Here is a 14,028-nt window from a genome sequence, read left to right on the forward strand (position 1 = left end):
TTGGAGTTTCATAATGCAAAAATTGGGGTTTGATATCGCCAACTTCCATCTTGTGCCCAAGAATGTTTCTAATATGTGTTCAGGGGCTATTTCTCATCTCCCCATTTTTGAGGTACTCAAACTATTCCCTTTTATTTCTTTTTAGGACCTCAAAAACCAACACCCCCAACTAATTTCTGTCTTGTCCTGACAAAAAGAAAAAATCCTAGCTGAATCATTCTCAGAGTACAATTCCCCTTCCATTGCGAAGGGAGCTTTGGGTATGCCCTTTTCTCACATATCCCAAAATAAGACATCTGGTGCTTTCTAATAGTCATTTTTCTGTTGATTTATATTTCCTCAAAATTTGGCTATTTCCAGAGTAAGGATTTTTCCCTGTACTATTACACTGGAAGAATCTGGTTCTATTACTATGTACACAATTTTTTCTTTTACTTTCCTTTGGGTCTAATACCGAGTTGGTTTCTCTGGAATTTACTATGTACAAGTTTTATTACCAGCTTTATACTTTTTACCAGGAGTATTTCTCACTTCATGAAGAAGTTTTCTCCATTTAATTGCTGTTTGAGCTTTGCTTACATGTCCTGACGTGAGGTTAATACAGGTCTAGGTTGCTGTGTTGGCTTTATCTTTTCACTTACCATTTGCTCTCTTACCAAATCTTGGTTATTTCTCCTGGCAACAACTGTGAAGAAAATCCATCTTTTTCTCTTTTTTTTTTTTTTTTTTGGCAGTTGTTTTCTAATCTGTTACTACTTGTTCCTAGATTTTCTGTGGTCTAATATTTTCCCTTTATGCATACAGGTACTTAATTTGGATGGGTTAGAGCAGTGATTATCGATACTGGTGTGGGTAATAAGAAAGAAACCCCAGTGTCTTTCCATGTAAAGCTTTCGATAGCATTTGTAACATGGCTTTGCTGGTGTCCCAAAAGGGAGAAGGATAAGTGACAGAAAAAGGAATAATAGGGGTCCAGTATGGCTTACACCCCCACCAATCCTGCCTATGAGGTTGCAGCTCACAGCAGGTGTTTTATATTCTTCTCGGTGGCGAGTTGTAGTGGTCAGTCTGGCCTTGCCCCCTATTTCCTTGTCACTTCCTCTTTTGTAATTTACAAGCAAATTTCTTTTGACACCTTTTAACAGCAGTTTCCCACCATTCCTCAGGTACTTCCCACTCAACATGCACTAGTAATTTCCCATCTGTAAAAAAAAGTTATCATTTAAGTTATTCTTAATAGATTTGACACCTCACACTTCCTGCAATGAGAGGCTTAACTTTGTGGACCACAATACCTATTATTCTCTAATTTAAACACTTATATTTAATCCAGATAGCATGTCCCGTATTGGGATGATTTAGACAAGGTATATGATGTGGCACTGATGGAAGTTGTGGTTCTCCCCCCTCCTTTATACAAATCACAGGCAAAAGTAAAAATATACGAGGATTTCCCAACCAAAACTGCCCCAGTCCTCCTGTTTGGAGTGGGAATTTTCCTCCCCAAGGTGGATATCGAAAGTGTCCCAGAACTTGTCCAGGCAGGACTTGAAACTACTGATACAGGCTTGGTCTTACTTCCCAGTTAGGCGTAATTCTTAGCTCATTACTTGGATCATTTGGATTGTTTCAGTTCATTACCACCAGTCTCTGCTCAAGAGTACATTTGGTATCACTTGGTTTGGGTGTTACAGTCCAGTCCTCAGCTCTTTTGATCTTATTGGTGTGGATCCAACTTCACTCTTTGGTCCAGATTGCAGCTTCTCTGCCTTAATTATCAGTAGTACCTGAAAACAATTTCTTAATAACACAGGGAGAATGAAAACATCACATTAAAATTTTCCATCAGCGAAATTTAACAGTTAACATAGGAGCCAATCTCTTTCTGTGCGTTCAGATTAGTTAAACAAGAAAGGCTAGGTTAGTTTTGACTTCAAATAAATTACATTACCTTTTTTACCTTTTGGTTACTATTTACTTGTTTAGCTTCACAAACTTCTTTTATCGGTTTCTTAGAACAAACCCCTTCCTTTTAACAACAAGAGTAAAAGAAAGAAAAGAAAAAAATAAGAGAGAAAAAAAAAAAAATCCTATTTCAAGAAATTAAACACCTTGATGAGGTTTTCAGAACCTAATGAGCAAGATTACTTTTGCTTTGGTCTCATCATCCACTGGTCTGTTTCTCGGCTTTTGTTCCGTTCCTTTCCCATTGACAGCAGTTTTTCAGGCTATCTCTCTCCCGCACCCCTGCTGCCGCAGCTCTGGGCCGAGCAGGCTGTTTCAGCCACTCGCTCTGCAGGGGCCCACTTGTGTCCTTGCCAGTCACTTGCGTGCTGACCCTGGGGCAAAGCCCGTGTCTCCTCTTTCTCTGCTGTGCCGTCCCTTCACAGACAGGACTGGCATGTTCAAACACACTCAGCTCCCACCACAGCCGAGGGGCAGAGCCCGGAGTCCACAGTGCTCTGGTCTGGGGCTCCTCTGCTGGGCCAGCTCGCTCCTCAGCAGCAAACCTCACCCAGCGCCGCTGCCGGGCCGGCGAGCACTGCCAGCACCCCGCACCCCTCGAGACCCTGGCACAGACACGGCGGGTCCCGCTCCAGCAGCGCCACTCACGAACCGCGCTCTGCACCCTTCACATCGGGTGGGAGAGGACCGGGAGCCGCCACACCGGGCCCTGCTGTTCGCCACTCACAGGGACCGGGTCCTGCTGCAGCCGCTTTACATAAAAGCAATAAAACAACACCTAAACCTAGCAACTCTTAACCCAGCGCTCCAGATGCACCAAACATCTCCTATTTCGGGCACAATTCTCATCTCTAATCGCGCTTGAAAGTTTTTCTCCCCACAAGCCAGTGCTCACTCTTCGGAGCCAATAAGACACTTCTCGCTTTCTTTGTAAAATCTTTACAACTTTAATGAAAAGAGACGCAAACCTCTCTCTTTCTCTTTGCCACTATTATCTCGCCACTCTTTACACCACATCCCTCCAGAATCTCCACTACACAAATTACTTTGCTTCAGAATCAACAACAAATTCCAACACCTCCTTTTGGGGACGCTCCCCAAAGCCATCAAAGGCGCTAGACACAGAGACCAGCCAGCTAGCTAGCTCCTTTTACCAACTAAAACAAACTTGCAATTTCTATTTCTTCTGCCTTGAACAGATCTTCAGTCAAGCTAGAAATGAAGACACAGACATTATTCTTCTCTAAGTTTTCTTCTACAGGTACAAAGGAGTCTATCCTCACACAGCTGCTTAATGTGAATAATCTCTAGTGTAACTTTTCTCATGACAAGATAGGTCAGGTCTTTTATTCTTACAGGTATTTAGATACATTGACAAGTTTCTGACAATACCTTTATGTTTCAACAGTACTTGCAGCTTATATACTATGAGCAATCTATAGCAAGAACCAGTCTTACAATTGTTTTTGAACTCTTCTTTCACAAAATAAGACTCATCTCTAAATTAACACATGTACTTATTAAAATAGACCAAGTTTAGAGTCTCCACAATCCTCTTCTTAATTCGAAACACCAACAATCTTAATTTTAATCTTTTAACTGGGTCCACTTCTGCTTCTGTAATAAGCACAGCTGCAAAACAACACAAGCACTCCTAGAGACATGTGCATTCTCTTGGCAAATTCAAAAGAACAAGAAATCATGGCAGTTCTGAGCCTGATCTTCAGCTAAACACACTATCACAATAACTCCTTAGCAATCATCAGAGAGATGATCAGCATTTCATATCGTGAAAAGAGACAAAATAATTTTCAGCAGCAGTAAAAAGATTTTCAACAATCCACAGGATTTTGCTTTTAGGCTGGTACCAGGTTCTGCTGTTAAGAACCATGGGCTGTGCCCATCAGCACGGGACACAAACAACATTAGGGTTAACAGCTCTAACACTTATTGACAACCTGATAAGTTTTCACCTCAAGAAGTGACTACTATGCAAATTACTGTAACTTGCCTTTAAAATTATAATCAACCACAAAATTCTACGATATTCACTAAAGTAAAGAAATTGGAAGGCATACTAAGAAATGGGTTTGTTTCTCTACAAAATAAATATTGCAGTCACTCAAGAAAAAAAAAAACAAACAGAGCTCACTTCTTTTCCATTTTCTCCCAGGATGCATACTCTTCCTGTAATCTCAAATTTTAAGCACCGACACAACTTATTGCTGCAGAAGACCACAGCACCATCATACACGGAATTCTCTCAGAACCCGATAAAAACAAAGGCTTGCAACTTGCAGCTCCCTTGGTTTGGAGCTGATACCATACGCCAGTACTGCTCCATATCTCGCTCACACATCTGGCTAAGAAAAAGCTCTCTGAGACAGTTTTGACACCAATCCTTACTCCCGGAATCACAGAACTTAATGTGCCCGAGGTCTCGTAAGACCCTGGCATAGAAAACCTGGGTCCCAGAGGGACTCACCATTGGGCATGTTCCTAGCCTGTTTCACAGCTTCAGGAGGTTCCAGGAGTCACTGAGAGCTCCTCCGATCCCCCTGTGCCTGGAGCAGGGAACCCGAACCAGCATCTGTGGTTCAATCCAGCCTGCCTGCAGCCGCCTAAACACAGCTCTGTGGCTTGAGAGCTCCAAATAAGTTTAAACAATCCAGGGGCACCAAGACTTAGAAGGCCCCTGCCCTCACTTTACTCAAAAGGGATGGGCTGAACTCATCCCCTCAGGGCACCCTCCGTGCCCTGATCTTATCAGGGCCTGGCCGGACTCACCGCCGGCAGGAGCTCCAGGAGTTCTCTTGCACTCCTGAGGCTGACCTGCCCCTCCGTCCCAATAGCTCAGCAGGGAGTAGCCCTGGGAGCACCATCTCCCAGGAAAACCTTTCACCGCCACCACAGCGGGGCAAAGAAAACTTCTAAAAAAAAAAAACCCAAAAAAAACCAAAAACCAAACAACTTCAAACACTGAATCACATACCATCTCACCAAAGCGACCCCTCCCCCGCAAGCAGCTCTTGTTGCCCAGGGGGGAGGAAAGGCACGGAGGGACCATCACCACTAAAGATAACCTTGGCTTTGCTCTGAGACCAGAGCTGCTATCCCGCTGAGAACAGATTTGATACAACACCCCCGCGGCTCCTGGGCTACAAGCCCCAGTTCTGGTTTGCCACCCCGGGGCTCCAGGACAGGAGCTCGCAGGGAGGAAGCGAATCACTCCGTGTGTCCCCACTGTGATCCAGTCCCTGTGGAAGCATTGACCCGTGTTCACTGTTACTCCAACACAGCACAGAAAACCTTTCCTCTTTAACAACACAATTCCAAAAAAAACAAAAAAACAAAAAAAAAACCCCCACAAACTTCAATGCAACAATCACACCTATTTACGCATTCTCACATCTGTTCATTCAACTCCAGCCAGTCACAGCAAGACAATAAGGTGCTTTTTACTTCCCTTGTTAATATACGCCCATGGGCACTGTAATATGTCAAATATCCCAAGTTTCTTGGATTATTCCTCAATTTGGCAGTTTTAAGTCCAAATTTCTTGGATTTAATCCTCAACTTGACAAAGTTTTAGAGAATCCACTTTTTACTCTGTTTTCCCAGTGGATTGTGCCAGGAAAACCTTGGGCTCCCTTTCCCGAGGGGCTCACCCCTCCCCTGAGACCCAGTCCCAGTAACCCCGGGGGTATCTTGCAACCCCCGCTTCCCGCTCCCCCAAAGATTACTTACAATCCGTCTTCTTCTTTGGGTCTTCGTGCACAAGAATTATGGAGCAAAAATACCGCGGTTTTATGGAGCCTTTTTTCCCCTTTCCTTTGCTTTATTCCTCTCCTTCTTGTCCTCGGGTTTTTGACCTGCAGCCGCTTGGTCCACGCTGGGAGAAACAGAATGGGATCTGCTGAACTCAGCAGGGGCGCGCCTGTTTCCCCGTTCTGGATCTCCGGTGGTCCTAGAGGTGAGGTGCTTATCCCGGAAAGAGCCCCCAAAAATTCTTAAAAACGAGATTCACTTAATAAATTATAAAAAGAATTTAATATAAACAAAAGACAATTAGGAGACAAAAGAAATAAAGCAAAGGGTTAAAACGGCCGGGTGCCCTGGTGGGTTACCAGGAACACACCTGGTATCTCAGGAGTGTCCTTTTTATCCCCTCTTTGCTGTGAGAGGTTAATGCATATTCAAGCATGTCCCCTCCCTGGTTCCACCTTCTTGGATCATGTTATTTTCTGCTGGTCAGCATTATTTTGGAGTTTGGTTTCTTTTTTGCTGCAGATGGTCACTTGTTGATAAGGGTCCAGGCCCCTTATACTTCCTCAGAGAGCAGATGGGCTTCATATCTTTCCCCCTTGCCAACGTCCTGGTACCGGCTTTTTGGTAACAGTTTGCTCTCCATTTCCTGCTGCTGATAATAGCCTGCTTTCCACAGCTTGATCCTCCCATTGTCTTGCCTGTTGGAGTTACCTTGCCTTCTCCAGATGAGACATATCCTTACCATTCAGAATTCCTATCTAAGCCTGTAACTTGCTAAGAGAAAAGAATATAGTGAAAGCATATAATATATTTATCAGAATAATTGTGAAAAGCCAATATTTACAACATTAATTCACAACAAGTCTATTGCTTTCACCATCTCATATCTTAGAATTATTTGTTCCAAAAATACTTTAATAACTGACCCTGTAGTTGCTGAAACAGCTGGGAAGGCTTCTGGCCACCCTGTTAATTGACATACTATTACCAAAAGATATTTAAATCTCCCCACCCGGGGCATCTCAGTAAAATCCACTTGGCACCTCTGGAAGGGACGTACAGCTCAAGGCCTTCCCCCCCTGGCCAGTTTCTTTGTAACTTTGTTATTTGTCTTAGCACAAATTAAACAACCATCAACAGCTCATTTTGCCGGAGCAAAAAGACCCACAGCAGCATACATTTTGAGGAAGGTCTCTGCCATCTCTCGGGAGCCTCGGCACCTCCCCCATGAAGCTGCTTCAACAACTGCGATGTCAGAACTCTGGGCATCTGCTCACCATCCCTTGCAAACTAACCACCTTCCTTTCCTTCTGCCCCACTCTCCACAACTATCTCAAGGTCTTCTAGTGGAAAAGACAACCTTTCTGGCAAGGGGGCAGCCACTGGGAGCAAGGGAAATATCCTAGAAACTTCCAGCAACAATGCAGCTTTTCGAGCTTCCCCATCAGCCAGTCTGCTTCTCCTTGCCTCTTTTGAGCACCCTGCCTGGTACCTTCTAATGTGCATCATTGCTACTTCTTTTGGCAAATTCACCACCTCTAACAGGCGGGAGATTAAATTCTCATGAGCTAAGTCTTTCATTTGCAGGTTAATAAACCTCTTTCTTACAGTTTCTCAAATGCATGTATCACTTCATATACATATTTAGAATCAGTAAAAACATTTACTGTCTTGTCTCGGTATAATTCACAGGTACTCACAAGAGCATACAGCTCTGCATCTTCTATCACTCTTGAAGACTCATCAATAAACACGTTTTCTCCCTCAGGCCATGGAATGTCTCGCAAATCATTCTTTGCTCTAGTCTGCAGATCTATTACTTGAATACAATCATGGAATTTGCCTTGGCTCCCCTCCTCAGGGCCATTCAAACAGGAGGCTGGGTTAAACCTTCCCTGCTTTTAAATTCTAAATCCTCCTGTTCTAATAAACAAGACTCATACTGCAACAACCGAAAGCTGGTCATCCACTTAGAGGCTCTCTCAGTTAACAAAGCTTTTATCTGGTGTGAAACTTTAACAATCAGATAACCCCCCTTGTCAGCTTTCGGGCCTCAGCCACCATCAGAGCTGTGGCTGCCCAGTTCTGCAGACAATGGGGCCAGCCTCTGGCCACCGGGTCTAACATTTTTGAAAAATAGGCAACAGGTCTCTGTGTTCCTCCATGCTCTTGAGCCAAAATTCCTTTTGCATGACCCTGTGTAACATCTACATATAATTCAAATTCTTTTTCTGTATATGGAAGAGCTAGGACTGGGGCCTTAGCCAATTTGTCTTTTAATTTTTTAAAACTTTGTTCTCCTTCTGGTGTCTATACCACAACATTAGGACTGTCTTGTGTTAAAAAGCCATATAAAGGTCTGGCCACAACAGAAGTCTTCTATCCACACTCGGCAGTATCCCACCAACCCTAAAAACTGCTGTAATTCCCTTTTTGTTTGGGGTAATGTACTTGTAGAATTTCTTGTATTCTTTCTGTATCAGTACACCATAACCCTTCAGTTAAAATATGTCATAATATATTCATATTATAAATATATAAATATCATATAAATATCATATATTTGACCTGTTTCTCTACTAACTGTGCTTTCTTTTGGGACACTTTAAGTCTTTTTTTTTTTTCAAGAAAATTAAGCAGTTTCACAGTAGCTCTTTCAACCACCTCCTCCTGTTCCCCTGATAACAGCAAATCACCCACATACTGCAACAACTTAACCTCTGAGCGTGGAGCAAACTCTCCTAACATTTTTCTTCTGCTAAGTTTGCTCAAGCAAAACAGGTGACTTTGTATAAACATGATCTAGTTCAGCAGCAAGTAATGCTACTGCTTCAAGCTAATTACATACATTTCTTCATTTTTTAGTAACTAACCACTCCCCATCTCAATTTTTGCATCAAGTTCATCTTAGGCATAGGGAGGTGACTAACAAATTAACTTCCATTAAGGAAACTCTAATATTTATAACATTTTATAACTTTTAACATTTAAAACTTTTATTAAGGAAAGAAACAATATACTTTCCTTTAAAGTTTCCCCATAACTTCCACAGAGGAAGTTCATGACAAATACCCAGGCCTTCCATAGGACACTATTTTCACAAGGTTGCAGTTACAGAATTTGCTTTAGGTCCACAACAAACCACAGACTGGTGGGAGTGTTCCCCACAAGGTATGACTTGCAGCATTGGCTTCATAACTGAAACTTGCCAATTCTGGCTTTTTACAACAAAACATACAAAAAGCAGAGGGTCCCCTCCAAACTGGAGCCATTCTGCACAAAACTTCATGTAGACAAATTAATTAAATCTTCAAATTAATTTACTACAATTTTTACAATTCTTTCAGAGAAAGATGTGTTCAAACTTCTGAGCACACAGAAGAAACCACAATTCTTACCACTCTTTTGAACAATCAAAAAAATTCTTTAGACAATTTTCCCCCTCGGGGATAAAAATTAAGGTGAATCGAGTGGTTTGTTTTTTACTAAGACACACACTTCTCCTCGATCCAGAGTCACTTTAAAAGTTGACAACGGCTCTAGGTTGGTGGATATAATGAGAGCTTTTGACTCTAACAATTTATTTCTCTTATCTTCTGTACTTTCTCGACAATCCAGCTGGTTTTGGCTTTGTGGGTTTTTTTTGCAGACATTGCCGTTTTCAGTGTCCTATGCCCTGCAGACAGCACACTGATCTTTTCTCAACCGCTGTTTGGGTTGGGTCTCCCCTGCTGGGGAGAGAAATCTTCTGCCACTTCCTTGTGGCCGATCCCGTCCCCTCTGTCCCGGGGGACCCCTTGGACTTTGCGGTTTTTCTTTCTCTGGCCTGAAAAAGGCTATCACCTTCGCCTTTCCTCCTTGTGCTCACTCTATTTACCACACACTGAATACCAGAGCCAGTCCCTGTCCTGCCACATTGTCCAAACAGCTCCTCCCCGCTCCAGTGCTCCCGGCGGGCACGGCCGGCAGCACCACAGGCGGCCAGGGCGTCCTGCAGCCTCAAAGGGCCGGCAGCTGCTGCTGCCCCTGCCCGGGGCTGGTGGGGTCAGGCACTGCCCAGTGCTGAGTCCCAGCAGCCTCACAGGCCCCCAGCCCATGCTCCTGGTCCTGCACCTTCACTCCTGGTCTCTGCTTCAACCATATCTCTCTACATTCTCCATTAACCAATTCTGTTCCAGCACACTAACACAATCCATCCATCTCCTGCTGCCAAAGACTCTTTCTTGACTTCCTTTATTGCGCCCCCCCCCCCCCCCCCCCCCACCTTGGGCGTGGATTCTCGAGATCCCTTATAGTTCTAGGGGGTGATATGATATGCTGCTCCCTTCCCCCTACACCACTGTTATTCTCAGGTGGAGCTGCAGGAACAGCATTTCCCTGATCCTTTTGCCCTGGAAGGTGAGGATACAGGGACCTGCAGCTGGCCTTAGGTCAGCTGGTGACACTGGAGGACAAGACGGGGGAAGGTGCTGAAAAACATTTTAATCTTCACTGTTTTCTTCTTCCCCCCCTTTTTCTTCTTCTCCTTTTTTTTTCTTAACACATAGATATCTCTTGTTGTTTGTTTAAACCATATCAATCCACATTTCAATCTTTCTCTAGATACCTTTACAGAACTCAACACAAATGAATTCTGTTTTCTAAGGTGGCCATATAAGTCTATTCAGCAACTTATACTCTGGCCATACATAATAACAATATTGTACCACCATCTCCATAGTTACCTCTGTGTGAATGCATAGTCTGTCCCAAGATCTCAGCATTCTCCCTAAGGGACTCTCCGGGGGTATTGTGGGATCATCATCCCTTTTGCCGAGACCCTTCCCGGCTGTACCCTTGCAACCCTCCATGGGTGCTCTGTTTAGCCTGTGCTACCCTCCCTGGGTGCCCTCCCAGGCTTGCTCTCCAAAGATCCCATTTTACTCACCGGTGAGATTTTCAGTGGTCCTTTCCTGTGGACTCTTCACGGACCCCCCTGGTCCGCCTCTTGTCTGTCTCCTGGACAGTCTCGGGAACCCAATCGATCGCCCGCTGCCGGCCGCCACCAAGAGGAGCTGATCACCGAAACTGGGTGAGGCGCGCCTTCAGCTCCGCTCGCTGCCCGCTGCCCCGGACGGTGGAAATATCCCGGACCAAGCCCCCAAAAATATGTCAGGAAAATTAATCCACGAACACCAGAGGTTTATGTCCAAAAAGGAGACAGAGGAGTCCTTTTTCTTTATTCGAATAAAGGGAGAGGCCATGGGGCATTCTCCTGGGGTCTCTCAAATTTTTGGAGGGCGCAGCCTCCTTTTTATCCTAATTCCCGGCCGCTTGTCCCTTCTCTCTTTCCCCATAGGCTGAGGTACTTGAGAGGTACAGGCTTCCCGGAACGCCTGATACCTGCCATACCTCCTCCCAATGCATAATCCCTTCTTAATTCTTAACTTTTGTGGAATTCATGGTGCTCTTTCAGTGCCTCTTTGATCTTTTAGTGGAATCCATCCCATTGTTTCTGTTGTCTCTCACTGATAGCTGCAACTTATCAGCAGACCCACAGCTTGTTTGTAAAGACAAACCTGTCATTCCTCTCACTAGGAACTGAGAGCCCCAGTAGAAAAAAAATTTAAAATATAGCAGAATGTTTTTATGCTCATTTCTCAAGTTCCTGCCAACATTTCTCTTTGTTTTCTTTCCTGGGAGAAAGGAAGCACAACCTGGCTTGGAGTGCTGAGCTACAGTGTTCTGCTAATAGTGTCAGGGAGGAGATGTTTAAAAGGCACCTAAAACTCTTGTTTCTCCTGTCACTGTAGTCTGTGGAGGGAAGACTCTGCTTGGGTGTTGGGATGAGTGTCAGCCCGGGACACTCATCCCAACACCCAAGCAGAGCTCCCAAGGTCGCTGTTGAGCTTGCCCTGCTCAGAGGTGCTGTTTTAACTGCAGCCCTTTTATAAATAGGACAGGCTCAGCTGCTTAGCAGTCTTATCTCCACCAATTACCAGGGATAACAGCTCCTGTGCTGCAGAGTTCAGGCCTCTTACAAAATGTTGAGCAACTGCAGGGAAGTTGCTGCTCTGTGGGAAGAACCTTCCACTCAAAGGGTTTATTTTTGAGCAGCCAATGTAAACTGTTGTGGCTGTAGTGGGAATTTCTCTCTTTCACCCTGGTGAATATGGAAAAGTCCATCCCAAGAGCCAGCCTTGGTCAGTGAGTGGTGGGTGACAGAGCTTCTGTGTCTGAGCATCTCTCCTGGGATGGTTTTTCACTTCAGGTTTCAGGGCAATGCTTTGACTCCCTAAAGCTGAATTCCTGCCTAGTGTCATGTTCTGGTGTCCTTTTACACTTTGAGAATCGCTTTCAGCTCATTAAAGACATTTGAGGCTCTGAGATATCTTTAACCCCACAGAGCAGTGTATTGCAGTATTAAGCAAGTCTTAACTGCTTGCACAGTGGTCTCTGGAATGAAGGACTAAAGAGGAATTTTAGCTCAAAATCCTGTGCTTTCAAGAGTGGTATAACATCGCCAAGGGTATATTCCCACATCTAGCAACTGCTTCCTCTTTTTTAGGTTTGTTTCAGCCTTTACTAACCATCAGTTATTTACAGTTCCCTGGTTCCCCAAAAATAAATTACTACGTAAAGGAAGAAGAAAGAAAAAAAATCCCCAATTGCCACATCCTCATATGGTGTAATTTGCTCTTACTGTGTGGGTTTATCCTGGTGCAATTTATCCAGTGAGCTTCATGCATGAGTGTGGCCTCTTTAAAGTAAAAAATGCAATTTTGAAATTATGAAACCTGATAGGTTTGGTAACTGAAAAATTTTCTTGCTAGTATCCATCCAGGGGTTGGATCCTACCTCTGATGAAGTTGTGACAAAGCTCCTGATGATTTTGAGGTTCTGAAACTGTCTGGGTTTTTTTTGTTCAAATACAGACTGGAAAATGGTTTTTTATGTCTGTACTTGGGATGGAGTGATCCTCACAAAGTGGTGTGGGCTGTCGGTTTTGTGACAGAAAGGGCATTTACGCGATGATGAAAGGCCAGATTAAGGTAAAAGTTCATGACATACATTGTAGGGAGATGTAAGCAGGATGTGAGGGAAGCGTGTGCCAACAGCCACACCCTTGGTAAAAGGCGTGGTGTGAGCTGGAGGGCAAAAAGCAGGTGGAGGGGAGGGGATAATGCAGTCTGTGCCTTACCTGAGAGGGCACGGTTGGAGGTGAGATGGCTGGGACGTGGGATGGTGGGAGATGAGGTGTTTGGATGGTTGGAGAGTGGGAGACGGGATGGTGAGAGGTGAAATGGCTGAAGGGATGGGATGGTGGGAGGTGGGATATGGTGAGAGGTAAGATAGTTGGAGAGGTGGGATGGTGAGAGATTGGATGTTCGGAAGGTTGAGATGGTTGGAGGTAGGAAGTGTGGGATTGCTGCAGGGGTGGGATGGCGGGATGGCAGGATGGCTGGAGGTGAGGGGTGCGGGGTGGTTGGAGATGTGGGATGGCTGGAATTTGGAGGTGGGATGGCTCGGAGGGTGTGGGTTAGCTGGAAGTGTAAGATGCCCATGTCCCCCTGGCACTTCTAATGCGGGTATAACCCGATGCGATGCCTGCCACACAGACAGCCGCTACAAACGCACAACCCACCCAGCTCCCCCGCGCCGCAGCCGTGACTAATTATCGCTAATAAACGCTAATCGCCGCGCAGCCGCGCCGGCCGCGCCTGCGCACCGGGCCCGCGGCTGAACCGCGCCTGCGCGGAGGTGGCGGAGAGGTGGACGATGGAGGTGCGCAGGGCCCGGCGGTCCCGCGCTCCTCACAGCGCTCGGCACCACCAGCAGCGCCGCGGGGCTCGGCCCTGAGGGACGCCGTGAGTCGGGGCGCTGGGGGAGCCGCGGAGGGCAGCGCGGCCGGGCCGGACGGCCCTGAGGGGGGCGCGGTGCGGGTGTCCCCGGTGTAGGTGTGTGTCCCTGTGTCGGTGTGTGTCCCTGTGTCCCCTGCCCGGTCCCTCTTCACGCCGGGGCCCCTCGGGCCGCCGTCCCAAGTGTCCGCTTTCCCGCACCCCGATCCCCCCGCGGGGGCTCCAGCAGCGCCCGGGGGGATCCCCACGGGCAGCCCCGAGGCCGGACGGCAGTTCCCGCGGGGGTGGATAACGGGCCAGCCACGCTGTTTGCCCCCTGAGGGTCCGGCCCTGCGTTTTGGTGGGTCATGCCCTGTCCGTGCTGGGGCTCTGGAGAGCGAGGGTTAACAAATGGACTTGTTGTGCCTAGGCCGTGCACACACGATAGTCAAACTGCCTGGGTTTTTTTGTGGAAATA

General features: G+C 45.9%; 1 protein-coding gene across 18 annotated transcripts in view; it reads left to right on the forward strand.

Annotated features, from left to right (window-relative positions):
- The first annotated feature begins 12,850 nt into the window (after positions 1-12,850).
- Positions 12,851-14,028, forward strand: part of NADK (NAD kinase) — a 28,004-nt gene continuing 26,826 nt past the window's right edge. For 5 of the 18 annotated variants that reach the window (XR_015278638.1, XR_015278639.1, XR_015278637.1 and 2 more), the window contains exon 1: positions 13,371-13,580. The gene's annotated coding sequence lies outside the window, so the exon portion shown is untranslated. Of the gene's footprint in view, positions 12,934-13,297; positions 13,671-14,028 lie in introns of those variants that run through there. The other 13 variants (XM_086860085.1, XM_086860072.1, XM_086860081.1 and 10 more) reach the window with 11 other exon arrangements.

Source organism: Cyanistes caeruleus, chromosome 22, assembly GCF_971803275.1.
Source record: "Cyanistes caeruleus chromosome 22, bCyaCae1.hap1.1, whole genome shotgun sequence".
In the NCBI taxonomy this organism is placed as follows: domain Eukaryota; kingdom Metazoa; phylum Chordata; class Aves; order Passeriformes; family Paridae; genus Cyanistes; species Cyanistes caeruleus.